Source organism: Thalassophryne amazonica, chromosome 8, assembly GCF_902500255.1.
Source record: "Thalassophryne amazonica chromosome 8, fThaAma1.1, whole genome shotgun sequence".
Taxonomy (NCBI): Eukaryota; Metazoa; Chordata; class Actinopteri; order Batrachoidiformes; family Batrachoididae; genus Thalassophryne; species Thalassophryne amazonica.
Genome location: NC_047110.1, coordinates 23,578,603 through 23,606,593, shown reverse-complemented (window position 1 = coordinate 23,606,593; position 27,991 = coordinate 23,578,603). Strand labels below are relative to the sequence as shown.

Sequence of the window (27,991 nt, the reverse complement as noted above, 5' to 3'; positions counted from 1 at the left end):
GTCATGCAAGCATCAGATTTGGAATGAATGTTCTTCATAAATCAGTGTTTGAGAAAAAAGTGCTGGCCATTTGAAAATCCAAAATGGTGGCCAGGTAGTCAATGAAGAATTACACAGGGGTCAAAATTTAAAAATGCTCCAATCATATTGAAAGGTATAACACATTATTTGTCTGATCATAAATATTCCAAAAAGTTATAGTTTCGACTATCTATGATTGAATGTTATGGAGTTATGAGGTAAAAATAGCAAGAATGGTGACAAAGGTCAGTTTCAGTTTGTACAGGAGTCAAAAGTTAAAGTTGCTCCAATTTTTGTAAAATGTGATGCAAATTATTGGTTGAGTTAATAGGGGTTTAAAAAGGAATAGTTTGCACCATGTGTCATGCTTAGTTGACACGTTACAGGGTAACGTACATCATATGCCATAGAATCCAATGTACGTCAACATTGTTTGACATTTACTCTGCAAACCAACCATTCAACACAGTCAAAAATATTCCATTTATTAATCCTATTAGTTCAACCAATATTTTGCACCACTTTCTACCAAAATTGGAGCAACTTTAACTTTTGACTCCTGTGCAAACTGAAACTGACCTTTATCACCATTCTTGCTGTTTTTACCCCATAACCCCAGAACATTCAGTCATAGATAGTCCAAACTATACCTTTTTGGAAACTTTGTGATCAGACACACAATTTGGTATAGCTTTCAATATGATTAGAGCATTTTAAAATTTTGACCCTGTGTCATTCTTCATTGACCCCTACCTGGCCGTTATATTGGATTTTCACATGGCCAGCATTTTGTTCTCAAACACTGATTTATGAAGAACCTTCATGCCAAATCTGGTGCTTGTATCGCCATGTGAAGGATTGTTTCAGTTATCTGCTGCACTATTGGATGAGACAAATGATGCAACCGTATGTGACGTCAGTATTGTCAGTGGGTGAGACATAACTAGGTGTGCTGTTTTTGTGATTGCTTTAGCCACTGCTGCTGCATGTTTTGTGCATGGAGGTTGTCCTTGTTCCACTGAGTCAAGTTTTGAACTGTAGTACATTAGTACCTTTCGCTCACCCCCTTTTTTTCTGAAAAAGGGCAGCGTTAACAACTCCCCCTTTTTCAGAAACATCCAAGAAGAAGGGATCGTCATAATTGGGTACAGCCAACGAGGCTGCTTTTGCCAAATGTTTCACCTGAATAAACTGTTGCTCTGCTTCTGTAGTCCAGTTCAGAGCTGCTTTAAGGTTTCTGTATCCTTTTTCTTACCAGTCTCCTCGGAAGTGCAGTGTTGTCCACATAGGATGGTACGTAATTTCTGCTGTATCCAGTCAATCCCAAAAATGACAGCATTTCTTTCAGTGTTTCAGGTCGTTTGTGATGCAGAATAGTTTTCAGCTGTCTGGAGGAAACTGATTTACCAGCAGCAGAGATTACTCTGCCCAGGAATGAAACCTGAGGTCTTGCCACTTGTAGTCTGGCCTTACTGACCTTGAAACCTTTGTCTGCTAATGTTTGCAGGACGATGTGTGTAGCTTCCAAACAGGACCTGTCTGATTCAGCTGCAATAAGGATGTCATCCACATACTGGGCAAGGAGCACTCCAGAGGGCAGCTGTACATCTTTAATCAGCTGTTTGACAGCATGATTAAATAAACCTGGAGACAATACAAATCCCTGTGACAGAGAAGTGTATGTGTATTGCTTTCCCAAATATGTGAATGCAAAAAATCTTTGGAGTTGAACCAACAGAGGAACACAAAAGAACGCATTTGCCAGATCACTTACTGTGAAGAACTTATGTTTTGGTGTCAGTAATGACAAAGCTGTGTACGGATTAGGAACAGGTATGCACTTTGTCTGAATGATGTCATTAATATGTCTCAAATTGTGCACCATGCAGTATTTGTCTGTGTTTGGTTTTGGAACAGGTAAAATAGGAGTGTTCGGTCTCGATCAAAACAGAGTCAGTTAGCCCTTCAGTGGTGGTCTTTATGCCTCGTGCAGCTGCGTCTGAAATGGGATACTGTGGACTCCAAACAGGTGGACCAGGTTGGACCTCAAACATAACAGGTGGCACATCAGTGCGTCCAACATCTGTTGGAGAAGTGGCCCACAATTTCTGGGGCATGCTGTCCAACAGAGGTATGGTATTCTCATGGTCAGTTTGTTTGGCACCCTGATGTTGTTCCAAAAACTGTTTCTCCAAAAATACACTATCATGTAAGGACCAAGGAATGTAGTAGGCTTTCTGGGATGGTGAGTACTTGACTTGGGGCAACTGAGAGTTCTGCCAGTCCATGGTTTCTTTTCGCCCCTTACTCATGGAACCCAATTCTTTTGCTTGGTGTCCAGAATGCAATGCAAGCGAGACATGAAGGTAAGAAACATCAGAGATTGCAAACCACTCATTTTGTTCTGCATCTAGTTCCACCACTGCAACAACATCTTCAGGACCGACAAACAACCCATCAAAGACAATGAACCAGTGTGTCTGGTCAAGCTGCTCTTGAAATGCTTCATCATACACAAGTTTGGTCTGCCTGGTGTAATTTAGGTTGACATGAAAAGGGTCTGGTGGAGGATCATAAGGTTGGAGAGACTTGATCCAGGGCTCCCACTTACGATAGAAAGTCAATATGCCTGTGGCCATAGCATATTCTGAACAAAGCAGTCCACAGTAGATCTCAGCATGTTCGTTGGTATAGTGGGTGCAGTGTCAGGTTGCAGCAGCATCATTCCTCCATTGAGATGGGAGTGGCAGGGCAACACTTTACCATCTCTTAGAGTCACTATAGTCCCAGCCTTTGAACAGAACACTTCCACACCACACTTTACCATGATGCCTCTTCCCAAAAGATTGACAGGACAGTCTGTTGCTGCCAGAAACTGATGCATGAATCTTTGGCTTCCCATAGACACTTGAACTGGCACAGTTTTTGGTATAGCCGCATATTTCCCAGAGAACCCCTTGACCTTCACAGCAGTAGAGGATAGTGGAATATTGGAGTCAGCCTTGGTCAGCGTGGAGTAGATCGCACCAGTGTCCACCACGAAATCCACTTCCCTGTTGTTCACAGACACGGTCAGCATGGGAGGGGCTAAGACTCCCTGCGTAGGGTTCTCTAGGCCTCCCTATTGAGGAAACTGGCCCCCTTGTGGTGACTAGAAGGGATTGGCAGCTGATGGTGCCATGTCCTGTTGGGGTTGGTGTATATAATCCTGGGCAGCTTGTGGGCAGTTCTTAGCCCAGTGTCCTGGTTGACCACAGCTGTAACACACGTTTGGCTGTGGTTCACCCTGACTTGTTCCTCTTCCCCTCATAGAACCTCCTCGACCCCCATGTCCTTTTCGCGGGCGGAAACGGCCTCTACCTTGTCCACCCCTATTTTGATTCATGTCTGATGGCCATTGCTGTTGGCCAGGCGATGGAGGTGGTGGTACATAAGGTGGATATGGCCAGTTCTGTCCAGAGAACCCAGCCACAGGTTGTGGCACTTGAGCCATCTGAAGCTGATCTGAACCATTTTTATCCTTTTTGCTGATTTTGGCTTCAGCTTCTTTGAGTTGCATTTTGAGCAACTTCAGTTCCATTTTTGTTTTCTCATTCTGATCTTCTGCTTGCCTTGCACTGAAAATTTTCAGGAAGTGTATCATATGTAACTTCCACCTATTCATTGGCATGACAGAAATCTCAGGTGTGTCATCCAATTTAGCCTTTACAGGAGCAGGGAGACAAGAAAACACAGCCTGTTTAAACAGGATCTGTGCAACAGCGTCACCTGTACCTGGATGTCGGCCAGTTAAGGCAATCCGGTGATTTACGGCTCTTTGTATGAATCCTTCAGGGGACTCATCTTCTTTCAGTGAGTAAGAGGCTGTGCCAGATGTTATATTGTAAGGGTATTTATTTCTGAGTGCAGCATAATATGCGCACCTTACATTATCAAAAGGCATATCATCAGGAAATGGTAATTTTAGCTGCTTCTTCCAGTACCACACGTTCATTTCTGGATGCACAGGCTGCCACCAGAGCGCGCACATCACCCAATGCTAAATACATACCTCCTGTGAGGTCTTCCAATTGCCTGATCCAGGGGCCTGCACCCCCAGACAGCGGCGGTAGCCTATCTTTGATTGCAAACATGTCACATGTTTTCCAGGCTTGACAGACCTGGCGTCCTCCTACTCCTTCAAACAATGGTGCATTCAGGGGAGTTTGTAAATCAAATTCACTTTATGCAGTGTTTTTAGCCTATTGTCTAGTCACTATGGGATGGCTTATGGCTGTCAGGTTGTGATGAAAATTTTTGCTGGACTCTAATGCCTCATGGGTGTGTTTATCACTATTTACCACTAGGGAGCAGCAGTCGACCATTTGAGATCTAACATCAATGTTTTGAGACTCCAGTCATTCTGAGTCATTTTGATCAGCTTCCTCCTGCTTGTTGTCCTCATCTGTTAGATGTATGAGATCTAACTTTTCCTCCTGTCTTCCCCTGTCTTTTGCTCTTTTCTGGAGGTAATTTTCTTCTTCAGTATCTCTGAGTATCTGTTTCTTGTCCTCCAGAGACAACTCATTGACTCTTTCAGATTGTTTTTCTAGCCCTCTTCATGGTTTGTATAATGTGTACACCTTTGGACCCTTTATTTTAACCACTCCAGAAACAGGGGGTGGACTTCCACATTGGTTGATTGTAACCCAGTGTTAAAAATGAGATAAATAAAATGAAATTTTATTTATTTACCGGAGCATAAATAGTGATAAAATAACAGAGAGATATTCATAAGTTCATAAGTATGTTGACATAAACATACTAAAAGAAAAAAAAAAAAGAAGAGTTAAGAAGTTGTAAGCTTAAGTTAAAATGTTGTTTTGATTGACACACTGAGCAACCAATAGCAGTAAGCCTGGTGTGATATTAACCAATAAGGTCAACGGTTGAACCGCGGGGCATTGCACAACGCTGCGCCTTGCTCAGTCTTTCATCAGACGCTGACCAGAGAACCCCCTGCTCGTGTGTTACAAGAGCTTACGCATGGAAATTGGTTTCCTCTATGGATACAATTGTTGCTGGGTAAGCGCAAACAATTGCTATAACTGCCTGAAGTATCATACGTTGCATATTTGTGACAAAGCCTTTGTTAAATCTTAAGATACTGAAGTGCCGAGTGCCCGTGGAAGCCTCAGGAAACCCCGTAGCCTTGTTAGCACATTGTGCCCTGTATCGGTGAGTCCCATGCAAAATGAATTGTGCTAACGTAGCATGCTAATTTTCGCTAGCTTTTTCCATTTTATTAGGCCAAAATGATTAGCTGTGTGTTGATTAATTAAATCAGCACCGCAATTAAAAGGTACAATGTAAAGTCTTGTGTTTTGTTGTGAACGGTTGTATATTTCTGTAATTTTGAAGCGACAGTCTATCAACTAAGCTAAGCTGTTAACGTAGTTCTTAAGCCCTGGGAATAGTAATTGGAGAACTACAATTGCAATTCACTGCCTCTTTTCTAATCTTTTGGTACAAATGATTAGATCAAGACGCCAACAAGTATTCCAAATGTACTTTAAAGGTGTGTTGTTATTTTTTTTGATGTGTACTATGCACTCCAAACAATGGAGTTAGTACAATTACTGTATTATCACATTCCAACTATGTTATTTGGTATATTGATGTGGTAATGATGTAATCGTGAACCTTAGGAATTCATAATGTTGTACAACATATTTTATTTTGAAAATTGAATGTGTACAGTAGTTGTGGGTATTGTAGTTCTATAGTACATATTTTAAGCTACTTTATTCTGACCTTATCCATAGGTCAGGTTTTATGTTGGGATCAAAGTCCGAATCGCAGACGTGCAGAGGACGAACAGATGAAGATTCCCAGTACTGGATGGCGAGCCCCAGCCCAAGAGTCAAATGAACTGGTAGATTGTAGCCCGACAGGTTATAAAATACACTGAACACTGAGCGAACCTAAAGAAGCTAGAAAAGACTAAAGGACTATACCGGAGTATATTTTATTTCATTTGGATATATTTTATTTTTCTTTTTTCTTTTTTTTTGGCAAAGAGCGCTCTCAATTAATTTTGTACTGCCATTTTAGTTCAATTGAGTTCATGGACATTAAATTTTGTATACATAGTTTTCCAGTTAAACAAAGTGTTGTTATGTCTTATGTTGATACACCCCTAGGCTCTTTCAAATCTATAATCTTCTGATCAGGCCATTTGCTCTTTCTCTGCTGATACATACATTGGAGATAAATATACTTCCATTTCCAAATACTGACACAAAGGTCAAGAAATACTAGAAGGGTTACATAAAGTGGCGAGCCAGCCAGGAGCCTAGAGAGCTGTGTAACAACATAAGAATAACCCCCAGGAATCAAACTAAACGGTTTAAACACTGTTAGAATGGAGTTTGTCGAAAAACTTGGTGTCAAAGTTCCGAATGCACTTATTGTTAGTGGTTTTATTGGATCAGAAAAAGGTGAAGAGCTTTTGGAGTACCTAGAGCAGCATGGTGCAGTCACTAGGGTGTTAACTGTTCCTGAGGCATCCGTATTTAAAGGCAGCAGGATTATTGAGTTTGAATCTGGTAGAGCTCTACAAACTTTAGCTCCATCTCTGCCTTATACATTTGTACCCACCGACAATCCTGATCTTAAATATTGCATTCAGGTTTTGAAAGATGTGTACACCAGGACAGTAGGGAGTCGTGCTACTGACACGTACCTTAGTGAATTAAAGGATTTAGCCAAGTTAAGTGGGAAAGACTACGAAGATGTGTTGCGGGAGGTTATGTCTACCATTGAAAAGTCCATTGGTACTGCAGATGCTGAGCCAAACACTCCCATTGAGCCTGCACAGAGTTCAGTTTCACCTCCACATCAAGTTGAAGCCCCACACACTCCAAAACCCTTCCAATACTCCTTCAGACAAAATGTGACATCTCAAATGTTGAGTCCAGACGATCTTAGCCCACCTGAAATTCAGAAAATCGTAGTTGAGCATATTGTTAAAAATGCGGAAAAGACGCCAAGTTCTCACCCCTCATTAAGACTGCCTGCTTTTTCTGGTAAAGTACCCAGACCTTACAGTGAAGCTGACTACGAAATGTGGCGTTTTCATGTTGACCACCTGATTGAAGATTCTTCTCTTTCTGACTTGGAAAAAACTCGGAGAATTCTGGAAAGTTTGCTTGCTCCTGCTTCTGACGTTATCCATCCCCTTGGGCCTGAAGCGACCCCTAAAGACTACCTTAAGCTTTTGGACTCAGCCTTTGGTACAGTTGAAGATGGTGAAGAACTGCTTGTGCGATTTATGAACACTCTCCAAGACCCGGGTGAGAGACCTTCGGCTTACTTGCATCGCCTGCAGGTGGCACTAAATCTTGTAATGCGTAGAGGAGGTATTGAGCAAAATGACATGAGCAGACAACTTGTGAAACAGTTCAATAGAGGCTGTTGGGACAATGGCCTGTTGACAGAACTGCAGTCAGAGCTCAAACAAAGAGATCCACCTTCTTTTGCCGAGTTATTACTTTTCCTTCGCACTGCCGAAAACAGACAAGAAGTCAAAAACACACGAATGAAAAAACATTTTAGCACCACCAAACAAAAAGCAGTCTCTCACGAACAAACTGTCACAGAAACGGACAAAAACCCAACCGAAACAGAATCAAGCAGTATAAAAGAGTTGAAAAAACAAGTCGCTGATCTGAAAAGCCAATTAGCTGCCGTCATGAAACAAAAGACACGTCACGCTCTAAAGAAAGACAACACAGCGATACCTGAAAGTAAAAAACCTGACCATACCACTCCTGAACTACCAAGCAGCCACCCCAGTACACGGCCCAAACCCTGGTATTGTTTCCGCTGTGGGGAGGATGGGCACATAGTTGCTAACTGTGGGTCCGAACCAAACCCAGCCCTCGTGGCTGCAAAACGAAAAGAACTAAGAGTGAAAAGACAAATCTGGGACAGCCAAAATAGCCTTGCCCCTTTAAACTAAAGGCTGCCTCTGTTGAGGGACAAACAGAGGCTGCTCAAGATTGTATCCGTCCCCCTCAGACCCGCCGAAAAGTGTTTTTCAAAACACGTGCTAACCTAAAGTCACTCAACAAAACATACACCTTCAAGCTCCCATCTGGTTTAATTGGTACAAAAAGTACTGCAGAAGTGAAAGTGAATGGCCGCTCAGTGAACTGTTTGTTAGACACTGGCTCCCAAGTCACCACTGTTCCTGAGTCCTACTACAAGCAACATTTGTCGACTTATGAGATAAAGCCACTCTTTGAACTGTTGGAAGTTGAGGGAGCAAATGGCCAATCTGTATCGTACTTAGGCTACGTTGAGATGCAGGTTACCTTTCCCAAAGATTTTATGGGTGTCGAAGCTGAAGTGCCTACACTTGCCTTAGTTGTCCCTGATGTGCGTGCCGCTTCACAGTCCATGGTGTTAATTGGGACGAACACATTGGATGTACTGTATGAGATGTACTATAATGCTTGTTCTGAACTGCAGCCTACAATGTCTCATGGCTATAAGGCAGTGTTAAAAGTACTTGAAGTACGGCACAATCAGTCCAAAGATGGTAATCTCAGCTTAGTGACCATGAACAACAAGGAGCCCCAGTTAGTCCAAGCTGGTCAAACTGTAGTCCTGGAAGGCTGTGTTGTTGCATCAGCCTGCAACAATGAGAAGTCAGTCCTGTTAGAGCACCCGAAATTGTCTGCTTTACCTGGTGGTGTCCTGGTAAAGTCTTGCCTTCTCGACCTGCCTGAACGAGCACCTTACCTTGTCCCGGTTATACTTACCAACGAATCCCAACACGATGTGACAATCCCGCAAAAATGTGTAATCGGTGAAATCAGTGCATACCAAAGAGTCCTGTCAAAGGAGCACACAGTGAAATCCCCAAAAGGCCAAACCGAACAGGAAACAAACATCACCTTCAATTTTGAGTCTTCACCTATCAGCGCTGAATGGAAAGAACGCATAACCCAGAAACTAAGTCAAATGCCTGAGGTTTTTGCACAAAATAGCCTCGACTTTGGTAAAACGGATCAAGTGAAACACACGATCAAACTGTCAGACGAAACACCATTCAAACACAGAGCGCGCCCCATACATCCCAGCGACCTGGAAGCGGTTTGTAAGCATTTGCAAGACCTCCAACAAGCTGGTGTAATCAGGGAGTCCACCTCTCCTTTTTCTTCGCCCATCGTAGTAGTGCGCAAGAAAAATGGCGAAGTCCGTCTCTGTATAGATTTCCGAAAGCTTAATATGCAAACTGTGAAGGATGCTTACGCCCTTCCGAACTTGGAGGAGACGTTCTCCACCCTGACAGGTTCGCAATGGTTCTCCGTCCTTGACTTAAAGTCAGGGTACTACCAAATTAGGTAGAGGAGTTGGACAAACCAAAAACGGCATTTGTGTGTCCCATTGGTTTCTGGGAATTCAATAGGATGCCCCAAGGCATCACAAACGCACCCAGCACTTTCCAGCGCCTGATGGAAAAATGTATGGGTGACATGAACCTAAAGGAGGTGATTGTGTTTCTCGATGACATCATAGTTTTCTCAAAGACACCTGAAGAACATGAGGTCCGGTTGATGAAAGTTCTTAATCGGCTCAAAGAGTACAGCCTCAAACTCTCGCCTGAGAAGTGTAGGTTTTTTCAAAGATCTGTCAAATATCTTGGCCACATTGTGTCCCACCAAGGGGTAGAAACAGATCCTGAGAAGGTTAAAGCCCTGAGTACCTGGCCTGCCCCTCGTGATCTCAAGCAGCTCCGCTCCTTCCTAGGCTTTTCAGGGTACTACAGGCGATTTATCCAGGGCTACTCTAGCATTGTAAAGCCGCTTACTGACCTCACTGCCGGCTACCCGCCGCTACGCAAAAGTTCAAAGCCCAAAGCAAAATCTGTGCAGTATCATGATCCCAAATTGGCATTCGGTGACAGGTGGACTCCTGCATGTGAACTTGCTTTCCGCACAATCATTGAGAAGCTCACTAGGGCGCCTGTCCTAGGTTTTGCTGATCCTCAGGTGCCATACACGCTCCACACAGATGCTAGCACTACAGGGCTTGGCGCCGCCCTCTATCAGCAGCAAAATGGTCAAACTAGGGTTATAGCCTATGCAAGCCGGGGGCTATCAAAGAGCGAGTCCCGTTACCCCGCTCATAAGCTAGAATTTCTAGCCCTCAAGTGGGCAGTCACTGAGAAGTTTGCTGACTACTTGTATGGGAACCAGTTCACTGTCATGACTGACAGCAACCCCTTGACGTACGTGTTGACTACGGCTAAGATGGATGCAATGAGCTATCGGTGGCTAGCTGCTCTGTCCACGTTTAACTTTAAGCTTCAGTACAGAGCAGGAAAGCTTAACTCCGACGCAGATGGTCTCTCCAGGCGACCACATGGTGAGCTGGTAAATGATTCAGTGTCCCAAAAAGAGCTTGACCGCATACAGCAGTTCACACAGAATCACCTGTCCCAAACAGAGAACAGTTTAAGTCCAGAAGTAGTGTCTGCAGTTTGCGAGAAACACCTAGTCAGTTCTCCTAGCGACACCAGCCCACCTGTACACTTGCTAGCCGCTAATGTAGCTGCCATCCCAGATGATTTTATCAATGAGATATCTTGTGGTGGTCTCCCAATTGTGCCCCACCTGTCCCTTGAACAAATCCGAAATGAGCAAAGAACCGACCCTTGCTTGCGAGAGGTCATAACACAAATTGAAACAAGTGAAAAAGTACCTCCGACAGTACGAACCGAACTCCCTGACATCAATCTGTTACTGAGGGAGTTGAACAGACTTGAAATTCAAAATGATATCTTGTATCGAACACGTCAGGATGGGGGAAATGTTACTTACCAACTTGTCTTACCTGAACAGCTCCGTTACACAGTCTTCAAAAGCCTTCATTGTGATATGGGCCACCTAGGCACTGAACGCACCCTAGATCTTGCGAGAACCCGATTTTATTGGCCCCACATGGCATCAGACATTGAAAACAGGATAAAAATGTGCAATCGCTGTGTAAGACGCAAAACGTCTCCCGAAAAAGCTGCCCCCCTCGTGAATATAAAGTCCACCAGGCCTCTCCAGCTAGTGTGTATGGACTTTCTGTCTATTGAACCCGATCGCAGCAACACGAAAGATGTGCTCGTACTGACTGATCACTTCACGAAATACTCACTTGCTATTCCTACTGCAAATCAAAGAGCGCAAACTGTAGCAAAAGCCCTCTGGGACCACTTCCTTGTCCATTATGGGATTCCTGAGCAGTTGCTAAGCGATCAAGGGCCGGATTTTGAATCCCTCCTGATACAGGAGCTTTGTAAAATCATGGGTATTCGCAAAATCCGAACAACGCCGTATCACCCCAGAGGTAACCCGGTAGAACGTTTTAACCGAACTCTCTTAAGCATGCTTGGTACCTTGGAAGAAAAAGATAAGTCGCAGTGGCACAGCTTTGTCAAACCACTTGTACATGCGTACAATTGTACGAAAAATGACACAACCGGTTTTACCCCGTATGAGCTAATGTTTGGACGTCAGCCAAGATTGCCAGTCGATCTAGCATTCGGATTGCCCTATAACATCAAAAGTTTCAAGTCACACTCTCAGTACATAGAAAATCTTAAAACAACTCTCCAAGAGAGCTACAAACTAGCAGCTGAAAATGCGCACAAAATGGCTGAAAGAAATACTACAAGATTTGACTTGCGTGTCAAACCCTCCAAGTTGGAACCTGGTGACCGAGTTTTGGTCCGTGCAGTTCGACTCAGGGGTAAACACAAACTAGCTGACGAGTGGGAAGCCGACATTCACACTGTGGTGGATCAAGCAGGCGACTTACCAGTCTATACTATCAGGCCTGAAACAAACCAAGGCCCAGTCCGCACAGTCCACCGCGATCTCTTGCTTCCCTGCAGTTTTCTGGCACCTGTTAAGGAGACCCCGGCCAAGCCAAACCATGCCCTCAAGGTAAAAACCCGACAAAGACCTGAACAAAATGAGGAACATGACCTTTCAGAGCCAGAACCTGCGGATGTCTATTGGCACAAAGAGCAACCAATGCAAACTCCCCTGACATTCACTCGAGTCTGTGAAATTCCAAAACCAATGGCATGCCTGAAAGGTTCAAAATCCCCTGATTGTGCCAACTTACCTGATTGTGCCAACTTACCTGATTGTGACAACTTACCTGATTGTGACAACTTACCTGATTGTGACCACTTACCTGATTGTGACCACTTACCTGATGGTGACCACTTACTTGATTGTGGAATCCCGGAGGAAAATGCAACACATGGGGAACAGTCAAACAATGACCAAGAAACTGAAAGCGGAACCAACGTACCTGACATACCAACCTGTGAAGGGGAAAGGAATGTGGAAGGAAGTGGGATAGAGGAAGACAAAACTCACTCAACTGACAGAGGAAGTGACACAAGCACTGGAACTGAACCCGAAACTGGAACATCGACCATATTGAGACGCTCAGAGAGAACTACAACTCAACCAGAGAGATTTCAGTACAGTCAATTGGGTCAGCCTCTGATAACCATTGCCCAGTCCCTGTTCCATGGACTAAGCCTAGCTTTTACCAGTGCCCTGTCAGAGACTGAAGAAATGATCTTCAAGACTCCCATCCCACCTGTTATTTCTATGCAACCAATCCCATGCAAAGGGACTTGCATGGCATTAAGGGGGGAAAGTGTAACCCAGTGTTAAAAATGAGATAAATAAAATGAAATTTTATTTATTTACCGGAGCATAAATAGTGATAAAATAACAGAGAGATATAAGTTCATAAGTATGTTGACATAAACATACTAAAAGAAAAAAAAAAAGAAGAGTTAAGAAGTTGTAAGCTTAAGTTAAAATGTTGTTTTGATTGACACACTGAGCAACCAATAGCAGTAAGCCTGGTGTGATATTAACCAATAAGGTCAACGGTTGAACCGCAGGGCATTGCACAACGCTGCGCCTTGCTCAGTCTTTCATCAGACGCTGACCAGAGAACCCCCTGCTCGTGTGTTACAAGAGCTTACGCATGGAAATTGGTTTCCTCTATGGATACAATTGTTGCTGGGTAAGCGCAAACAATTGCTATAACTGCCTGAAGTATCATACGTTGCATATTTGTGACAAAGCCTTTGTTAAATCTTAAGATACTGAAGTGCCGAGTGCCCGTGGAAGCCTCAGGAAACCCCGTAGCCTTGTTAGCACATTGTGCCCTGTATCGGTGAGTCCCATACAAAATGAATTGTGCTAACGTAGCATGCTAATTTTCGCTAGCTTTTTCCATTTTATTAGGCCAAAATGATTAGCTGTGTGTCGATTAATTAAATCAGCACCGCAATTAAAAGGTACAATGTAAAGTCTTGTGTTTTGTTGTGAACGGTTGTATATTTCTGTAATTTTGAAGCGACAGTCTATCAGCTAAGCTAAGCTGTTAACGTAGTTCTTAAGCCCTGGGAATAGTAATTGGAGAACTACAATTGCAATTCACTGCCTCTTTTCTAATCTTTTGGTACAAATGATTAGATCAAGACGCCAACAAGTATTCCAAATGTACTTTAAAGGTGTGTTGTTATTTTTTTTTGATGTGTACTATGCACTCCAAACAATGGAGTTAGTACAATTACTGTATTATCACATTCCAACTATGTTATTTGGTATATTGATGTGGTAATGATGTAATCGTGAACCTTAGGAATTCATAATGTTGTACAACATATTTTATTTTGAAAATTGAATGTGTACAGTAGTTGTGGGTATTGTAGTACTATAGTACATATTTTAAGCTACTTTATTCTGACCTTATCCATAGGTCAGGTTTTATGTTGGGATCAAAGTCCGAATCGCAGACGTGCAGAGGACGAACAGATGAAGATTCCCAGTACTGGATGGCGAGCCCCAGCCCAAGAGTCAAATGAACTGGTAGATTGTAGCCCGACAGGTTATAAAATACACTGAACACTGAGCGAACCTAAAGAAGCAAGAAAAGACTAAAGGACTATATCGGAGTATATTTTATTTCATTTGGATATATTTTATTTTTATTTTTTATTTTTTTTGGCAAAGAGCGCTCTCAATTAATTTTGTACTGCCATTTTAGTTCAATTGAGTTCATGGACATTAAATTTTGTATACATAGTTTTCCAGTTAAACAAAGTGTTGTTATGTCTTATGTTGATACACCCCTAGGCTCTTTCAAATCTATAATCTTCTGATCAGGCCATTTCCTCTTTCTCTGCTGATACATACATTGGAGATAAATATACTTCCATTTCCAAATACTGACACAAAGGTCAAGAAATACTAGAAGGGTTACATGATGTTCTCACTGTCTGTGTTTGGGACGTTGTTTCTCTAATTTCTGATACATTTTTTCATGTATTTTCTACTCACGTTTATGCTTATTGTGCCGTCTTACTTGTCTGAGAAATTTATGCGAGTCAGGGAAAAGCAAGTCATCCCCATAAGTTCCACCTTCCCATTCCATTACGTCATATCTGTCATCATCACTTTCTGAATCCTCCTTCCTGCTTGTTTTTTCTTTCTGTTTCCCTTGGGCTGATGGACCCGGTGGAGTAGAGGGTCTTATTGGGCCTCTAATAGAACTCGAGACGCCCCTCAGGCCACCACCAGTATCTCCCTGGGGAGACGTGGAGGACCCAGAGGACCCTCACTGCTGACCAATCCTGGAGTCTCCTCACAGTCCATCAGTCCAGACTTAATCACTAGAATTGGAGCTTGGACAGGCTGTGGAGTCGTTGGGAGTGCGTCATTTTGAATCACCATAGCATTATTATAAGGTGGTGAGTCAATGTCTGTCAATGTAGGATAAATTCTCTGTACCACAGGTGCCACTTCACCCTTTAGAGGCAGTGGTATTTTCTCAGATTTTGGTGTGTCAGATTGTTCTACAGTTCCCTCTGTGTTGGTCATTTTTCTCAGAGCCACAGTTTCTTCCCAGGATTTACAGACACGAAGCTCTATTACAGCGTTGTGAAAATTAATATGATTTTTCTCAGCTGTTCTGCACAATTTGTTGTGCAGGTCCTTATTTCCAGCTTTCAATTTTTGTGCTTCTGATTTTTCTCTCAGAACTACTTTGTACTGGTCTTCCAATGCAGTCGGCATTTTTTGGTGAGTACTGAGAGCATTTTTCATTTCAGGCCATTTTAACTTTTGTCCTCCCTGCATGTCACTGAGAATTGTCTCTAAATTTTTTTCTTCTGGCTTATGATTTTTCTCTCCTACAGATTTCAAATAGAATGTTTTGAAAGTGGACCAAAGGTCCATAAATGATCTGGGTCCAGACATTGTCAATTTTAATGTTATAACACTGATACAGAGACACAAGAAGCTGCCATCCCAGATGATTTTATCAATGAGATATCTTGTGGTGGTCTCCCAATTGTGCCCCACCTGTCCCTTGAATGAATTATTTTGCACCTTATTACTCTACTCCGGAATTGTTTTTAAGACAAACGCGTCAGAGATCACACACTCCGCTTCGGGCTGAAACGCGATAGGTATCGGGTACCTCATTAGAAGTACCTAAGAGGTACCATTAGAGGTACCATTAGAGGTACACAAAACACCCTCCATCCAGGATTGAACACCTGGGTTTCAGGGATCACACACCCTGTTTCTAATGAGGGATCAAACACCCTCCTTCCAGGATCAAAGACCTGGGGTTCAGGGATCACACACTCTGTTTCTAATGAGGGATCAAACACCCTCCTTCCAGGATCAAACACCTGGGTTTCAGGGATTACACACCCTGTTTCTAATGAGGGATCAAACACCTGGGTTTCAGGGATCACACACCCTGCTTCGAATTCGGCACTAATGAGGGATCAAACACCCTCCTTCCAGGATCAGACACCTCAGTTTCAGGGATCACACACCTTGCTTCAACTTTGGTACTAATAACTTTTAGTGATTTGATTTGATCTGCTGTAAAATATACTTTAAGCATGAGGGAGACGTCTGCCTTTCCTCAAACACCACAATTTTTGGAAATGGCTAATAGGGCAATTTTTATTAAAAAGGTTTGTCTTTACCTTTGTGTCGGGTACCCATTAAAGTGGTGTTTAGAGAAATTAGGACGCCTTTAAGTCTGGGAGAAGTCTCCATCGATGTTCCTTAAAAGTTTTGGCAAACAGAGATAAAAGCAGGTTAAATCAGAGAATACGGTAAAATGGTATAATAAATGTTGTGTGGGCTGCCAGAAGAGGAGGTACTGCTGGCCCACCACCAGAGGGCGGCCTGCCTGAAGTGCGGGCTTCAGGCACGAGAGGGCGCTGCCGCCATGGACACAGCCGGGGGTGACAGCTGTCGCTCATTACCTCTTGACAGCTGTCACCCATCTACTCAACATCATCTCACTCCATAAAGACCAGACGTCATCTCCACCTCATTGCCGAGATATCATACTTCATAGGAGGTACTACTCTCAGCCTTTTTTTTAGATTTATAAATCTGTGATTGTGAGTGTTTGCAGGAGAACCGGTCGTTTTGGTGGAGGCTGTGCATGACGGCGCTCCTTTTCCTCTGAGACCACTGCAACGTGTTGAGTGAGAGGTGGAGGTGGCATTCCCACCGTTGTTGTTACTGGGTGTACACACTGTCTTTGTTCTTCGCCAGCAGTACCAGATCCGACAGTCGGGGACGGTGATCACCTGGGAATTCGGGACTTGGCGGCTCCAGTATTCACCAGGTTCTGGGGCGGCGGAAATCGTGTGGTTCCGGCTCTTCTCAGGACAGACGTCTTCTATCCTCGAGCCTGCCCACATGTCACCTCTGTGTATTGACTGTTATGATATTCTGTGATTGTCTGTATGTTCGTTGTGCACATTCACAACATTAAATTGTTATATTTTGGCTCATCTATTGACCGTTCATTTGCGCCCCCTGTTGTGGGTCCGTGTCACTACACTTTCCCAACAGGATATCTCGGCCAGCGTCATGGACTCCGAGGGGCGTCACCCGGCTGTTGAATGACCAATGGGAGAGCAGGGAGCGCAGGCGTCTGCAGGAGACGTGATTGGTGAGCTGCAGCACATTCTCACCACCTTTACGGCTCGATTGGATCAAATGACTGAGCAAAACATCCTCCTGAACTGCAGGGTGGAGGTTCTCTCCGCACAGATGGCGGCGAGCGCTCAGGGCGCTGCTGCGGCTCGTCCTCCTGCCGACCCTGTGCAGGATATAAACGTTCCAGTGGTGGTTCAACAACCCCTCCCACCATCCCCTGAAGCATACATAAGCCCTCCTGAGCCGTACGGAGGTTGTGTGGAGACGTGCGCGGACTTTCTTATGCAGTGTTCGCTCGTCTTCGCACAACGTCCCGTCATGTACGCGTCAGACGCTAGTAAAATAGCTTATGTGATTGCTCTGCTTCGGGGTAAAGCACGCGCCTGGGCTACGGTGCTCTGGGAACAGAACTCACGGTTGTTATCAGCATACACTGGGTTTGTGGGGGAGTTCAGAACAGTGTTTGATCACCCTAACAGAGGAGAGACCGCTTCAACTGTGCTGCTGTCAATGAGACAGGGACGCGAGAGCGCAGCCGCTTATGCAGTCAACTTCCGCATCGCGGCTGCGAGGTCCGCCTGGAATAACGTTGCGCTCCGCGCCGCCTTCGTAAACGGACTGTCGTTGGTTCTGAAGGAGCAGCTGGTAGCTAAGGAGGAACTGCGGGATTTAGATGGGCTTATCGATCTCGTTATATGGTTAGACAATCGGTTGGAGGAACGCCGTCGGGAGCGAGGCGAAGGACATGACCGGATACGCGCCGCCCCTCTCCCTTCCGGGTTCGATAAGGCGCCGCCCTCCCCACGCTCCACAGCCGCAGCGCTTTGTGGGGCAACAGCTCCCCCTGCTGACGTTGTTAGGGAAACGCACAGGGCCAAAATGGGGAGGCTGATCCGTGGAGAGTGTTTTCTCTGCAGCTCAACTGAGCACACACAGAGAAACTGCCCCAAACGGCCAAAACGACAACAACCGCCCTTAGAGACTGGGCTAAGGAGGGGTCAAACCATTCAAGTGAGACACACACAAATTGCCACACGACTCCCAGTCACAATCCTGAGCGGGGATTTAACCCTTCAAGCCCGAGCACTGGTGGACACGGGGTCAGAAGGGAATCTGCTAGACAGCAGATGGGCAAGGGAGGTAGGGCTCCCTCTGGTGGCGCTTCCTTCGCCATTGCAGGTGCGGGCACTAGATGGCACCCTCCTCCCTTTACTCACACACAAGACACAACCAGTAACTCTGGTAGTGTCTGGAAACCATCGGGAGGAGATTGAGTTTTTTGTGACTCCTTCTACCTCCCGCGTGATTTTGGGCATCCCATGGATGTTGAAGCACAATCCCCGGATTGATTGGCCGTCTGGGGTGGTGGTTCAGTGGAGCGAAACCTGCCATCGGGGGTGTTTAGGATCCTCGGTTCCTCCCGGTTCACAGGCTAAGGAGGAGGTCAAAGTCCCTCCCAATCTGACGGCAGTGCCGGTTGAGTACCACGATCTTGCTGACGTCTTCAGCAAGGATCTGGCACTCACCCTTCCCCCGCACTGTCCGTACGATTGTGCCATTGATTTGGTTCCAGGCGCTGAGTTCCCATCCAGCAGGCTGTACAACCTCTCACGACCTGAGCGCGAATCAATGGAGACCTACATCCGGGACTCATTAGCTGCCGGGCTGATCCGGAACTCCACCTCCCCGATGGGGGCAGGTTTCTTTTTTGTGGGCAAGAAAGATGGCGGACTTCGTCCATGTATTGATTACAGGGGCTGAATGAGATTACGGTTCGCAACCGATACCCGTTGCCATTGTTAGATTCCGTGTTCACCCCCCTGCATGGAGCCAAAATCTTTACTAAGCTGGATCTTAGGAATGCGTATCACCTGGTTCGGATCCGGAAGGGAGACGAATGGAAGACGGCATTTAACACCCCGTTAGGTCACTTTGAGTACCTGGTCATGCCGTTCGGCCTCACCAACGCCCCCGCGACGTTCCAAGCCTTGGTTAACGACGTCTTGCGGGACTTCCTGCACCGATTCGTCTTCGTATATCTGGACGATATTCTCATCTTTTCTCCGGATCCTGAGACCCATGTCCAGCATGTATGTCAGGTCCTGCAGCGGTTGTTAGGGAACCGACTGTTTGTGAAGGGCGAGAACTGCGAGTTTCACCGCGCGTCTTTGTCCTTCCTGGGGTTTATAATCTCCTCCAACTCTGTCGCCCCTGATCCGGCCAAGGTTGCGGCGGTGAGAGATTGGCCCCAACCACCAAGCCGTAGGAAGCTGCAACAGTTCCTCGGCTTTGCTAATTTCTATAGGAGGTTCATTAAGGGCTACAGTCAGGTAGTTAGCCCCCTGACAGCCCTGACCTCTCCAAAAGTCCCCTTCACCTGGTCGGATCGGTACGAAGCCGCGTTCAAGGAGTTGAAACGACGGTTCTCTACTGCGCCAGTTTTGGTGCAGCCCGACCCTAGCCGCCAGTTCATGGTTGAAGTGGACGCCTCTGACTCAGGGATAGGAGCCGTGCTGTCCCAGAGCGGAGAGACCGATAAGGTTCTTCACCCGTGTGCCTACTTTTCCCGCAGGTTGACCCCGGCTGAACGGAACTATGACGTCGGCAATCGAGAACTCCTTGCGGTGAAAGAGGCTCTTGAGGAGTGGAGACACCTGTTGGAGGGAGCGTCTGTGCCATTCACGGTTTTCACTGACCATCGGAACCTGGAGTACATCAGGATCGCCAAGCGGCTGAACCCCAGGCAAGCCCGCTGGTCACTGTTCTTCGGGCGTTTTGACTTCCGGATCACCTATCGCCCCGGGACCAAGAACCAGAGATCGGATGCCTTGTCCCGGGTACACGAAGACGAAGTCAAAACAGAGCTGTCGGATCCACCGGAGCCCATCATTCTGGAGTCCACTATCGTGGCCATCCTCACCTGGGACGTGGAGAAGACCGTCCGGGAGGCCCTGGCACGGAGCCCGGACCCTGGAACTGGTCCGAAGAACCGTCAGTACGTCCCACCAGAGGCCAGAGCTGCAGTCTTGGACTTCTGTCACGGTTCCAAGCTCTCCTGTCATCCAGGGGTGCGAAGGACCATGGCAGTTGTCCGGCAGCGCTTCTGGTGGGCGTCTATGGAGGCCGACGTCCGGGAATATATCCAGGCCTGCACCACCTGTGCCAGGGGCAAGGCAGTACATAAGAAGGCCCAAGGGCTCCTCCAGCCGCTGCCGGTGCCTCATCGCCCCTGGTCCCACATCGGCCTGGATTTTGTCACGGGCCTCCCGCCGTCCCAGGGCAACACCACCATCTTCACGATAGTGGACCGATTCTCCAAGGCGGCCCACTTCGTGGCCCTCCCAAAGCTCCCAACAGCCCAGGAGACAGCAGACCTCCTGGTCCACCACGTCGTCCGTCTGCATGGGATACCCTCCGACATCGTCTCTGATCGTGGTCCCCAGTTCTCCTCACACGTCTGGAGGAGCTTCTGCAGGGAACTGGGGACCACCGTGAGCCTCTCGTCCGGGTACCATCCACAGACGAACGGACAGGCAGAGCGGGCCAACCAGGACTTGGAACAGACCCTCCGCTGCGTCACATCCGTGCACCCGACGGCCTGGAGTAACCATCTGGCCTGGATCGAGTATGCGCATAACAGCCAGGTGTCTTCTGCCACCGGCCTCTCCCCATTTGAGGTGTGTTTGGGGTATCAGCCCCCGTTGTTTCCCGTGGTGGAGGGAGAGGTCGGTGTGCCCTCGGTCCAGGCCCATCTGCGGAAGTGCCGTCGGGTGTGGCGCTCCGCCCGTTCTGCCTTGTTGAAGGCCCGGACGAGGGTGAAGACCCATGCAGACCGCCGGCGATCCCCGGCCCCTGCTTACCAGCCCGGGCAGGAGGTGTGGCTTTCCACGAAGGACATCCCCCTCCAGGTGGACTCCCCAAAACTTCAGGACAGGTACATTGGCCCCTTCAGGATCCTCAAAGTCCTCAGTCCTGCCGCAGTGAAGCTCCAACTCCCGGCTTCACTGCGGATCCATCCGGTTTTCCACGTGTCCCGCATCAAACCTCACCACACCTGTTGGGTATTTTCGCCTCCAAACATTCTTAAAACCTTGATAAGACAAACAGAGTCAAGAAACACCAGTGAGACAGAAAGTCAAATTTATCTCGCGCGGAGTGCAGTCAGGCTGTACACCAAGGCTACACTAAAGTCTGGCCTGCGCTCCCGCTCTTTTTATTAGAGAAGCCCTCACCACATCATAAAACTTGTCCTAAGGGTGGGGGGGACGACGCAAGACAAGTTTCTTCCCGTAACATAAACACATACGTCAATAAGTGCAGCTGTAAGGAAAAACAGTTTCTTTCTTTTAATCTTATCGTCGAAGGTCAGCACATCCCGTTCGTCTGTTGCAGTTATCAGCTGTTCTGCATCTGCCTGGAGTGTCCTGTTCTTCACACTAAGCATCACATCACAACAGTCAAAACAACCTCCAGTTCTTTTACTCCCAATTCAGCCTGACCCCATCATGCTTCACTCCCAGTCGTTAGCGGCTACGAAAACAAAGTTGTATAATAATAATAAGTACATCCAGCTCTTCATTCCCAGTTCAGATTGACCCCAGCATGCTAAAACAAGGTTGAATAACGAGTTCATTCTCAGGGTTACGTTAAGGCAGGTGCAAAACAGCACAACACCGTTTTCATGAGAAAGAAGACAAAGGTACAAATGTTTAACAGTGATAACATATGTACAAAATCTTTAACAACACCTCACCCCTCTGTGCTCCCGGACCGGCGCCACCTCCTGCTCGGATCATCGACGGGGAGCCGGCTTGGACGGTGCGCCGGCTCCTGGACGTCCGTCGGATGGGTCGGGGGTTCCAGTACTTGGTGGACTGGGAGGGGTATGGACCTGAAGAACACTCCTGGGTGAAGAGGAGCTTCATCCTGGATCCAGCCCTCCTGGCCGACTTCTACCGCCGACACCCCGACAAACCTGGTTGGGCTCCAGGAGGCGCCCGTTGAGGGGGGGGTCCTGTTGTGTGGGCCGCCAGAAGAGGAGGTACTGCTGGCCCACCACCAGAGGGCGCCCTGCCTGAAGTGCGGGCTTCAGGCACGAGAGGGCGCTGCCGCCATGGACACAGCCGGGGGTGACAGCTGTCGCTCATTACCTCTTGACAGCTGTCACCCATCTACTCAACATCATCTCACTCCATAAAGACCAGACGTCATCTCCACCTCGTTGCCGAGATATCATACTTCATAGGAGGTACTACTCTCAGCCTTTTTTTTAGATTTATAAATCTGTGATTGTGAGTGTTTGCAAGAGAACCGGTCGTTTTGGTGGAGGCTGTGCATGACGGCGCTCCTTTTCCTCTGAGACCACTGCAACGTGTTGAGTGAGAGGTGGAGGTGGCATTCCCACCGTTGTTGTTACTGGGTGTACACACACCCACACTTGACTGTCTTTGTTCTTCGCCAGCAGTACCAGATCCGACAGTCGGGGACGGTGATCACCTGGGAATTCGGGACTTGGCGGCTCCAGTATTCACCAGGTTCTGGGGCGGCGGAAATCGTGTGGTTCCGGCTCTTCTCAGGACAGACGTCTTCTATCCTCGAGCCTGCCCACACGTCACCTCTGTGAATTGACTGTTATGATATTCTGTGATTGTCTGTATGTTCGTTGTGCACATTCGCAACATTAAATTGTTATATTTTGGCTCATCTATTGACCGTTCATTTGCGCCCCCTGTTGTGGGTCCGTGTCACTACACTTTCCCAACAATAAATTCTTCTTGCCACTGCCCCACATTGGGCGCCAATTTGTTGGGGAAAGTAACCTTTTCTCAAAACACAGAAAATCTCAGGTTTCCCCCCATGAGTCCATGGGCAGTGCAACAAAGAATACACAGACAACAATAATTTGAAGTCAAGTTAATCCTACCAGGTTTATTAAAACAGCAGAGCAGATCAGTCATCAAAAATCACTTATCTTTGCGCAAAAATGGGTTCAGAATGCATACACATCTTTAATAACACCACAAAACCGATACCTACAGCATTGTGCAGTAAATGAACACTCTTCTTTTCAAAAATAAAGTTTTTAAGCTTACAGTCCAGAAATCTGTCCGGGCGGGGCACCCAGTCCCACATGTCCTTGGTCTCAGCACAAAAATATAATAAATGTAACTCCATGATAGAAATGGATAGAAAAAATTAGTCCATAAAGCAGGGCATTGTTGTTAATCCTTAGTCCCTCGTTGTGATGGAAACTGATCTGATAATCACCCTGAGCGTAGAGGTTGCCAGCACATATGCCCCCACTTTGTTTTCGTGACAAGTGTAACTCATTAATTAATGTAGATCAGTGTTAAAGAATCACTCTCTTCAACTTGTTGTTTTCAGCTCCGTATGTGAAAGAGGTCCATGAGTTTAGTTCACAGCAACGTTATTGTATTCCTTCAGACACTCGCAAGGTTGGCTTCAGATAAGAAATAACCCAGCTATTGTTTTGCCTCTGGGAGCAAAACTCTTTCACACAGTCAAAGTATGAAATCACTCACATTTTACAGAATACAGCAAACCGTGTACAAACCGTATAAACCATTTGATTATAAACAGAGTCCAATATTATTGTTATATTATTTGCAGTACACATCTTGACGTCATAACCTTTGAACATATCATGAAACATCATGTCAGGCATTAGTCATGACTTTATTCAAAAATGGTCAATGTCTGACATGTTTTAAACCAACATGTTACACTCTACTTCTAAGTATATTTATGAAAATCTTAAACCAAAACACTTTTACTGATTTGAGAGTCAACACACTTGTCAGCAGTTCCACATGTTCAATACAATTCATCATAAGCACATATTTCAATCATGAATCAAGCCGTATAATATTGTTGGGAAAAGTGAATGCACGGACCCACGCCAGGGGGCGTAAATGAACGGTCATTAGAGATTCCACATAAATACAATTTATTTTGCAAATGTGCACAATCACTCAAATATGCTTTTAGTCTGTCAATCCAAAAACGGTGACGCGTGGGCAGAGACACCTATCCAGAGAAGAGCCGGGACCCATGAAGTTCCACCGCCAACGGAGACCTGCAACACACCAGAGCCACCAAGTCCTGAATCCCCACGTGGCCACCGCTCCAGCTGTCAGACCCGGTACTTCTGGCCAGAACAAACAAAGGTTAAGGTGGGTGTGTGTACACCCAGCAAACAGTAAGTCACAGAAATCCTCCTGGAGGAAATAATCCAGATACTCCCAGAGTGCAGAGGAAAATTGGAGAACGTGTAGTGTCAATGGTTATACTCAGTAAGTCAGAAGTGAGGAGTGGAGACGCCAACTCCTCCAACTTCCACAAACTCGGCTACAAGCTGCAAGTATAAGTCACAACTGCAAAGACTTCAGTAACAATGAATGTGCGAACGGCACAAAACGGCTGAGTTGGTTTACCTGAAAGGTAAGCAGATAACTCGGCAGAGTAGTGGTGTCTCTCCCAGGCTTTTATAGATGAGGTGATGACCGATGGATGACAGCTGACAAGGTGCACCTGGTGATCCAAACAGGCCACTGCGCCCTCTGGTGCCTGAAACCCGCCAACAGGCAGGGCGCCCTCTGGTGGTGGGCCAGCAGTACCTCCTCTTCGGCGGCCCACACAACAGGACCCCCCCTCAACGGGTGCCTCCTGGCGCCCGACCCGGCTTGTCGGGGTGCCGCTGGTAGAAGTCCGCCAGGAAGGCGGGATCCAAGATGAAGCTCCTCTTCACCCAGGAGCATTCTTCTGGGCCATATCCCTCCCAGTCTACCAGATACTGGTACCCCCGACCCCTCCGACGTACATCAAGGAGCCTACGTACGGTCCAAGCTGGCTCACTGTCGATAATGCAGGCAGGAGGTGGCGCCTGTCTGGGGGTGCAAAGGTCCGAAGTGTGGTACGGCTTGATCTTAGACACGTGAAACACCAGATGTATCCGCAGTGAAGCAGGGAGCTGGAGCTTCACTGCGGTGGGACTGATGACTTTCAGGATTTTGAAGGGTCCAATGAACCGGTCTGTCAGTTTTGGTGAGTCCGTATGCAGAGGAATGTTCTTGGTGGATAACCAAACCTCCTGCCCGGGCTGGTAAGCAGGGGCCGGGGCTCGTCGGCGGTCTGCATGGACCTTAGCCCGCATCCGGGCTCTCAAGAGAGCCGAGTGGGCTGTCTTCCACACCCGACGGCATCTCCCGAGGTGGGCCTGGACCGAGGGCACCTCGACCTCTCCCTCTACAGCAGGAAACAATTGGGGCTGGTACCCCAAACATACCTCAAAGGGGGAGAGACCAGTAGATGATGTGACTTGGCTATTGTGGGCATACTCGATCCAGGCCAGATGTTGACTCCAGGCCGTCGGGTGCGCGGAGGTGACACACTGCAAGGCCTGCTCCAAATCCTGGTTTCCCGCTCTGCTTGGCCGTTGGTCTGGGGGTGGTACGCAGACGACAGACTTGCCGTGGCCCCCAGCTCCCTACAGAAACTCCTCCAGACTTGCGAGGAGAACTGAGGACCACGGTCTGAAACGATGTCAGTGGGGATACCATGCAGACGCACGACGTGGTAGACCAGGAGGTCTGCAGTCTCCTGGGCCGTCGGGAGCTTCGGGAGGGCCACGAAGTGGGCCGCCTTGGAAAACCGGTCCACTATTGTCAAGATGGTAGTCATTTCCTGGCACGCAGGGAGGCCCGTGACGAAGTCCAGGCCAATGTGGGACAAGGGGTGATGAGGCACAGGTAACGGCTGGAGGAGTCCCTTTTCTGGCTGATGAACTGCCTTTCCCCTGGCACAGGTGGTACAGGCCCGGACGTAGTCCCGGGTGTCGGCTTCGACCGACGCCCACCAGAACCGCTGCCGGACCACTGCCACGGTTCTTCGCACCCCTGGACGGCAGGAGAGCTTGGAACCGTGACAGAAGTCCAGTACGGCAGTCCGACCTTCTGGTGGGATATACAGCCTATTTGGTGGTCCACCTCCGGGATCTGGGTGTCACGTCAGGGCCTCCCTGACCACTTCCTCCACGTCCCACGACAGTGGATTCCGGCAGGATGGTATCAGGTGGATCCAACAGCTTCGTTCCAATTTCTTCTTCATGCACCCGGGACAGTGCGTCAGACCTAAGGCTTTTGGTCCCGGGGCGATATGTGATCTTGAAATTGAAACATCTGAAGAATAGTGACCATCGGGCTTGCCTGGGGTTTAGACGCTTAGCGGTCTGGATGTATTCCAGGTTCCGATGGTCAGTGAGAACCACAAATGGGACCACAGCTCCCTCCAACAGATATCTCCACTCCTCGAGGGCCTCTTTCACCACCAGGAGTTCCCGATTGCCAACGTCATAGTTCCGCTCAGCGGGGGTTAACCTGCGGGAGAAGTAGGCACAAGGGTGGAGAACATTATCGGACTCCCTGCTCTGGGACAGCACGGCTCCTATCCCTGAGTCAGAGGCATCCACTTCAACAATAAACTGGTCGTTTGGATTGGGCGAAAACCGGTGTTTCAACTCCCTAAATGTGGCTTTGCACCGATCCTACCAGGTGAAGGGGACTTTTGTGGAGGTTAGGGCTATAACGGGACCAACAACCTGACTATAGCCCTTAATGAACCTCCTGTAAAAATTGGCGAAACCTAGGAACTGTTGCAGCTTCCTACGATTTACCGGTTGGGGCCAATCTCTCACCGCCTCTACCTTGGCCAGATTGGGAGCGACGGAGTTGGAGGAGATAATGAACCCCAGGAAGGACAAAGAAGTGCGGTGGAACTCGCACTTCTCGCCCTTCACAAACAGCCGGTTCTCCAACAACCGCTGCAGGACCTGACAGACATGCTTAACATGGGTCTCAGAGTCAGGTGAGAAAATGAGGATATCGTCTAGCTATACGAAGATGAATCGGTGCAGGAAATCCCGCAGGATGTCATTAACCAAAGCTTGGAACGTCGCAGGGGCATTGGTGAGGCCGAACAGCATGACCAGGTACTCAAAGTGACCTAAGGGGGTGTTAAATGCCGTCTTCCATTCGTCTCCCTTCCGGATCCGAACCAGGTGATAAGCATTTCTGAGATCCAGTTTTGTAAATATTTTGGCTCCATGCAGGGGCGTGAACACTGAATCCAATAGAGGTAACGGGTATTGGTTGCGAACCATAATCTCGTTCAGCCCTGTATAATCAATGCATGGATGGAGTCCACCATCCTTCTTGCCCACAAAAAAGAAACCTGCACCTAAGCGGGATGAAGAATTTTGGATTAGCCCGGCCACTAAAGAGTCCCAGATGTAGGTCTCCATTGATTCGCGCTCAGGATGTGAGAGATTGTACAGCTTGCTGGATGGGTACTCAGCGCCTGGAACCAAATCAATGGCACAATCATACGGTCGGTGCGGGGGCAGCGTGAGTGCCAGATCTTTGCTGAAAACGTCAGCAAGATCATGATACTCAGCCGGCATCGTCGTGAGATTAGGGGGGACTCGGACCTCCTCTTTAACAGCATCACCGGGTGGCACCGAGGATCTTAAACACTCCCAGTGGCAGGTTTCGCTCCATTGAGCCACAACCCCAGACGGCCGATTGATCCGGGGATTGTGCTTCACCATCCATGGAAAACCCAAAATAATTCTGGAGGTAGAAGGTGTTACATAAAACACAATCTCCTCCCTGTGATTGCCAGAGACAACCAAGGTTAAGGCTGTGTCTGGTGTGTGATTTCTGGAAGAAGAGTGCCATCTAGTGCCCGCACCTTCAATGGTGTAGGAACGGCTCGGCGTCCTCATCGGGGTCTCGAACTGACTCCAGTTCGTCATCACAACTTCGCACAGCCATTGAAGAGGAGTGGACCAACATTCCACAGGCCACAATTGACAACCTGATCAACTCTATGCGAAG

General features: G+C 47.3%; 2 long non-coding RNA genes across 2 annotated transcripts; both read left to right on the top strand.

Moving 5' to 3' along the window:
• The first annotated feature begins 4,967 nt into the window (after window positions 1-4,967).
• Window positions 4,968-5,962, top strand: LOC117516395. Its single transcript, XR_004562385.1, has 3 exons — window positions 4,968-5,085; window positions 5,165-5,238; window positions 5,826-5,962. It is a non-coding gene; the product is annotated as an uncharacterized LOC117516395 (long non-coding RNA).
• A 7,039-nt stretch (window positions 5,963-13,001) lies between these two features.
• On the top strand, window positions 13,002-13,997 carry LOC117516394. The gene is made up of 3 exons (XR_004562384.1): window positions 13,002-13,119; window positions 13,199-13,272; window positions 13,861-13,997. It is a non-coding gene; the product is annotated as an uncharacterized LOC117516394 (long non-coding RNA).
• Window positions 13,998-27,991: the final 13,994 nt, after the last annotated feature.